Source organism: Jaculus jaculus, chromosome 1 (assembly GCF_020740685.1).
Source record: "Jaculus jaculus isolate mJacJac1 chromosome 1, mJacJac1.mat.Y.cur, whole genome shotgun sequence".
Lineage (NCBI taxonomy): Eukaryota > Metazoa > Chordata > Mammalia > Rodentia > Dipodidae > Jaculus > Jaculus jaculus.
The window spans coordinates 104,883,103-104,890,214 of NC_059102.1; positions in this window are offsets into that span (position 1 = coordinate 104,883,103).

Here is a 7,112-nt window from a genome sequence, read left to right on the forward strand (position 1 = left end):
TTATCCACCTCTGCCAAAACTCTCCTTTTTTTTTAAATTTTTTTGATTTTTTGAGGTAGGGTCTCACTCTAGCCCAGGCTGACCTGAAATTCACTATGGAGTCTCAGGGTAGCCTTGAACTCACGGCAATCCTCCCACCTCTGCCTCCCGAGTGCTGGGATTAAAGGCATGTGCCACCACGCCCGGCTCCAAAACTCTCTTTAAAAAAAAATATTTATTTGAGAGAGAGAGAGAGAGAGAGAGAGAGAATGAATATGGGCACACCAGGGCCTCTAGCCACTGCAAACAAACTACAGACACATGAGCCAACCTCTGCATCTGGCTTGCATGGGTTCTAGGGAATTGAAGCTGGGTCCATAGGCTTTGCAGGCAAGCACCTTAACTGCTAACCCTTTTCTCCAGCCCCACACTCTCTTTTTAAGCATATGTATTATTAGTTAGGGAAGAAATAGGTTTCCATATAGCTTATTCATAAACCTTAAATTTTGATTAACACCCCCTCCTATCGTCTCCTCTTCTCTATCCCCTACCCTTAGACCATCCTCCCCCAGTAAACTTTATCCTTAGCATTCCCTGCCCCATTATGTTGTTAAAATGAATGAATCCCTTTTTTCCACATTGCATTTTCTAAGGAGCTTTCTAGTTTAATTATATTGCATCCAACTAATGCTCCTGGTTTGAGCATTTATAAACATAGCAACATTCCTTACTTTCTTTTATTTTTATTTGTGTTTCTTTCTACTTTATACTCCAGTGGTTGATATTTCCAGAACAATGTTAAGTGATAATGGGTCTCATCCACTTTATAACATTCTGCTAGAAACATAATTTTGGTGAGGAGTAGGCAATTTTCATTTTATTAGAATGCTTTAAAATTCATAAATTTATTTAAAAATCTTCAAATAAGTTTAGGAACTTACTTGGGACCACTTTTTAAATTCTTTTAACATACGAATGTAGTAATTATGCCAATAGATCTCTTTAATTTGTTTCATCTTCATATTAAAAAATAAATCCAAGGCTGGGCGTGGTGGTGCACGCCTTTAATCCCAGCATGTGGGAGGCAGAGGTAGGAGGATTTCCATGAGTTCAAGGCCACCCTGAGACTACGTAGTGAATTTCAGGTCAGCCTGGGCTACAGTGAAACCCTACCTTGAAAAACAAACAAACAAACAACATCAACAAAAACAACAACAACAACAAAAACTCCAAAGAGGTGGAGGAAAGAATGTAAGAGCCAAAGGAAGGGTAGGACTCCTTACAATTGCTCCTCCAGACACAAAATGGCCTGGATATCCATGACCTCACAGTGCCTGACACTATCTACACAAGACCATCATAAGAGGAAGAAAAGATCATGACATCAAAATAAAAGACAGACTGTGATGGGGAGAGGATATGATGGAGAATGGAGTTTCAAAGGGGAAGGTGGGGAGAGGGAGGGTATTACCATGGGATACGTTTTATAATCATGGAAGTTGTTAATAAAAATTTGAAAAACAAAATAAGTCTACTTGGATATGATGATGATGATGGGTGTGTGTGCGCCGTTGCATTTGTGTGGAGGTCAGGGGATAGCCTCAGCATGCTGATCCTCTCCTTCCCCCTTGTTCAAGTCAGGATCTCTGTCATTTGCCACCAGAAAGGCTGAAACTAGCTGCTTGCAGACTTCAGGACTCTCTTGACCCAGCTTTCCATTGTTGCAGGCTTATTGGGATTTCAGACATGTGTGCCACTTTGCATCTGGCTTTGTGTGGGTGGGTGCTAGGGGTCTGGACTAGGGCCAGCAAGTTCATGGAACAAGTGCCTTTAAACACTCAACCACCTCCCCAGCCCTGGTTAATATAGTTTATGTGTTGCTAAACCCTAACACACACACACACACACACACACACACACACACACACACACACGGCATACATAAATGAGATATATCTCTAAGCTTTTCTTTATTATTAATTATTAGTAATTATTATTATTTTATTTTTTATTTTGAGAGAGAGTGAGAGAGAAAGAGGGAGAGAGAGAGATAGAGACTGGGCTTTCCAGGGCCTTCAGCCACTGCAAATGAACTCCAGATGTGTGTCTGTGTGGGACCTGGAGATTTGAACATGAGTTCTTAGGCTTTGCAGGCAAGTGCCTTAACCGCTAAGCCATCTCTTCAGCCTGCCTTTTCCTTTCTTGTACCATCCTGATCAAGTTTTCCCTGTTGTAATTTTTTTTTTTTTTCAAGGTAGGGTCTCACTCGGGTCCAGGCTGACCTGGAATTAACTCTGTAGTCTCAGGGTGGCCTTGAACTCATGGTGATCCTCCTACCTCTGCCTCCCGAGTGCTGGGATTAAAGGCATGCGCCACCACGCCCGGCCCCTGTTGTAATTTTTATCTTTGACAATTTCACACATGTAAAATGTATTTTGAACATACTCACCCCTCTATTATCCCATCTTATTCCCTTTCTACTCCTGCTGAACCCTATGCTTCCAACTAGTTCCCTTCTACTGTCACGTGTGTGTGTGTGTGTGTGTGTGTGTGTGTGTGTGTGAGAGAGAGAGAGAGAGAGAGAGAGAGAGAGAGAGAACTTAATTAGGGCTATTTGCATGAGCATGATTGAGCTCGTTATTACTGGGGCGTGGGCAACTTACCAGTGGCTACAACTCAGAAGAAAAGGACTCAGCAACTATTAACTGTCAACTGTGTAATGTGGCTTTCAATGATATGCTGGCTTCCTAAAGGAATTTGGAAGATACTCTTCTTGTGTGATCTCAGATAATTTGGCCAATATTAAAATCTTTTGTTTTGTGAGTATTTATGTGAAAATTCTGAAGTTGAGACATTTTAAGATGGTAACTGCTAATTCTCAATTTCTTCTCACTTAATTTATGTCTTTAGCTCATTTGTCTTTAAAATTATAATTTATGTCGGGCGTGGTGGCGCACGCCTTTAATCCCAGCACTCGGGAGGCAGAGGTAGGAGGATCGCCGAGAGTTCGAGGCTACTCTGAGATTACAGAGTAAATTCCAGGTCAGCCTGAGCTAGAGTGAGACCCTACCTCAAAAAAACAAAACAAAACAAAACAAAACAAAAAACAAAAAACAAAACAAAAACATTATAATTTATTTGCAAGGAGAAAGAAAGAGTGAGGAAAAGAGAGAGAGAGAATGAGAATGGGAGCACTATGATCTCTTGCCACTGTAAATAAGCTCCAGATGCTTGCATCACTTTGTGTATCTGGCTTTACATGGGTACTGGGAAATCAAATGTGGGCCACCAGGCTTTGCAAGCAAGTACCTCTAACCACTGAGTCATCTCTCAAGCCTCCACCTGTCTTTTTAAATAGGAACTCAGTCATTTACTCTCTTTTTAAAATATTTTCTTCCCAGATTTTCAAATCGATTTCTCAACATGGGACAAAACTATTTCAATAAAATTTCTAATTTTCTTTGCACCAGTGTTTCGTTTTCTATGAGGGGCTGGTGGGGCTACGAAGTGCGGATCCTGAGGGCATGGAGGGACCCCTGAGCCGGTGGAGCCCAGCTCCTTTCCCTTCCCCCAGCTGCCTTCTGTCTCAGCCCGCCCCTCTGCTTCAACAGAAGCACACATGCTTTGAATGTGCAGTTTTTGTTTAAAGATTCCCGTGGGGGATTTGGCTACTAGAATAAAAACCTGGAAAACCATTGACTCCGAAGGTATTTATTTGTTTTAGGAGCAAGGTCTTGCTATGTAGCCCTGGCTGAATTTGAACTCACTCATAGCCCAGGTTGGCTTTAAATTCTCCTCTGCTTCTGAATGCTGGGATTACATGCATGAGCCATCATGCTCTGAGATTTTTAAATAATATGTTTATATGAATGATTAAATAGAGCCTGAGACTATGTAGTGAATTCCAGGTCAGCCTAGGCTAGAGCGAGACTCTACCTCAAACCAAAAGGAAAAAAAAAAGAAAAAGAAAAAAACACATAAGGAAAAAGTTCTATGTGGATACTTGTATTCTTAAAATAAGGAGTGAGACTGTGACTTAGTAGTCACCAGTGTCGTTTTCGTAAAGACACACTAGTCTTCTCTGCTGGGCTCTGAAGCTGATGGGTTCCTCTGCTGCTCAGGGACTGGCATCGTGTCCTAGCAAGGTAGAATCCACAAGATGTCTGGACCTTCCTGAAATGCTTGTCACTCCTTTCTTCCTAACTTTTCTAAAGGACCCCAGAAGCCAACTCCTGAACCTCTAGCCCCTGTCCAGAATTTGAACAGTTTCAGATCATCCCAACTGTAGAGACACCATATTTGGCTCGAGCAGGAAAAAAAAAAATGAATGATTAAATATAATATGGCAGTAGTCCTGTTCCTCCCCTTTCAAGAGTCAAGAGGGTAGTTCTCCCAAAGGAAACAGTAGTGTAATTTCTGATTTGAAATGACATTATAACAATGTAGTTTATAATGTAAGAGCATATGGATGCCATTACTTGTGGAAAATAAGTGAGGAGAGGAGAGTCCCCTGAGGCAAGTTTCTCAACAGCATGTCTCCACACCAGACAGATCTCCACCACCCTGTGGGAATAAGATTTATTTATTATTACTGTTATCACTCCCAACATATTTTTAGAAGTGTTACTTTCTATTGGTCAGGTAAGTTGGGTGAGTTTAGAACAAGTGTGGTACTGGAGCTGTGAAGGCTCCACGGGGAGAGACTTGAGGCATGAGATGAACTGTCTTCATGTATCCAAGAACAGAGATGAGGCGCATGTCATGTATAGGCACAAACTGGATGGGGACAAACTGGATGCAAGACAGACGGTATTGAGTACACAGGTTAGTACAGGAAGATTTGCTGGTGGGGATCAATGAAACAGCTGCACTCCTGAAGTGCTGAATCTGGAAGCCCGTCACCTGAAGTGTCCTAGCAGATGCTGGCTGCGAAGGTCAGGAATATTGGAACAGAAGTTCATACTTCATTCACACGGGGTTACACAGGAGACCTCAACCGTGTCTAATCCCACTGTGTGCTCTGTAAATGTTTGGAGTTGGCTTAAATGGCCACTAGATGTCACTCTTGTATATTTTCAGAAGCAAGATTTGACCACCCCTCCACACTAGTACGAATCAGGAATTTAACAGACTAAGATAAGAAAGTGAAATTGTATTTTTAAAACATGCATAGTAGCTGGGTGTGGTGGCACACGCCTTTAGTCCTAGCACTCAGGAGGCAGAGGTAGGAGGATCACCGTGAGACTCCATAGTAAATTCCAGGTTAGCCTGGGCTAGAGTGAGATCCTACCTCAAAAAAACAAACAAATAAAAACAACAACAAAAATATGCATAGTAAAGCACAAGCCTGCAATTCCAGCTCTTCCAGATCTTGTAAGGTACAGAAAGGAGGATCAGGAGGATCAGGTTGCCCTTAGCTACACAGTGACTTTGAGACCAGCCTGGTCTACGTGAGATCTTGTCCTCAATTCCAACCAACCAGCCAACCAACTAGACAAGCAAACAAAACCCAAAGCACATGTGCATTGTAAGTGATTCATTCTTAATACATACATACATACATACATACATACATACATACATACATATACATATACATATACATATATACATATACATATACATATATATATATATATATATATATAGAGAGAGAGAGAGAGAGAGAGAGAGAGACTTAAATATCATTCGAATCAAAACGTTTGGAGCTTGGGAGATGGTTCAGTGGGCAACACACTTGCCATGCAGTGTGAGGACCAGAGGTCAGGATCCCGGCACCCACGCCAAGGCTAAGTGGGCATGCCACTCTGCCTATTAGCCAAGCCCCCAGGAGTTGAAGACAGAGGACCACTGAGGCAAGCTTGCTAGTTGGACTATACCCAGGAGGTGGGCTCTGAGGTCAAGTGCAAAAGAGATGGAGGAGGGCACCTGATGCCAACCTCTGTTCAGCACACATGTGCATGTGCCCACATGCGCACGCACACACATGCCACAAACAAGTGCTAAAAAGGATCCCAGATATATTCTCAAAACCTCACCTTCTATTCTTTTTTTCATGTCTTTCGATAGTCTGAGAATTTGATGTAATGTGCCATAAAAATGCTTCTATGCACCCATAGCCATCTGCGTAACAACACACAGCATTCATGTAAAACCACAGCTTGTGTCTTAATTGTGCTTACCATTTACAAATCACTTATTTATAGTGTCATATTTAAATCATGCTCAATCAACTGGGGTGTGTATGTCTGGAAGATTAAGAAATCTACCCATGGTTATGGGTAAGAAAACGTTCTTCCAGTATTTTCCAATATTATGACCCATGGAGGCTCAGGATATGCTATAAACTTTGCTCCCTCTTGGCTGTTCACAGTGGGACTTCTTTTTTCTTCTTCTTCTGAGGGAGGGTCTCACTGTAGCCCAGGCTGACCTGGAACTCACTCTGTAGGTCTAGGCTGGTCTGGAGCTAATGGTGATTCTTTTACGATCAGCCTTCCAAATGCTAGGATCAAAGGCATGCACCACCTTGAGCGACCTCCTATCAAAAGGTGTTAAGAACTGGGCTGGAGAGAGGGCTTAGCAGTTAAATAATTTGCCTGGGAAGCCAAAGGACCCAGGTTTGATTCCCCAGGACCCATGTAAGCCAGATGCACAAGGGCACCTGGAGTTTGCTTGTAGTGGCTGGAGGCCCTGGTGTGCCCATTGTCTGTCTGTCTGTCTGTCTCTGCTCTCTCTCTCTCTCTCTGCTTGCAAATAAATAAAATAAAATACAATCTTTAAGAAAAATGTTAAGAATTTGGGGGGTAAGTAATCTGTGACTCCAAATTATTCAAACATACTTAGCCACTATTACTGCTTATCTCTTCCTGCCTCCCTCTGTCCATTTCCCTCCTTACTCTTTCTTCCTTCTTTCTTTCCTTCCTTCCTTCCTTCCTTTCTTCCTTCCTCTCTTCCTTCCTTCTTTTCTTTCTTCCTTCCTCCCTTCCTTCCTTCCTTTCTCTCTCCCTCCTCTTCCTTCCTTCCTATGTCTTTTTAAAAACATTTTTTAAGTTATTTATTTGAGAGAGAAGGCAGAGAAAGGGAGAAAGTGTGGGGAGGGAGAGGGAGAGAATGGGCACGCAGGATCTCCAGCC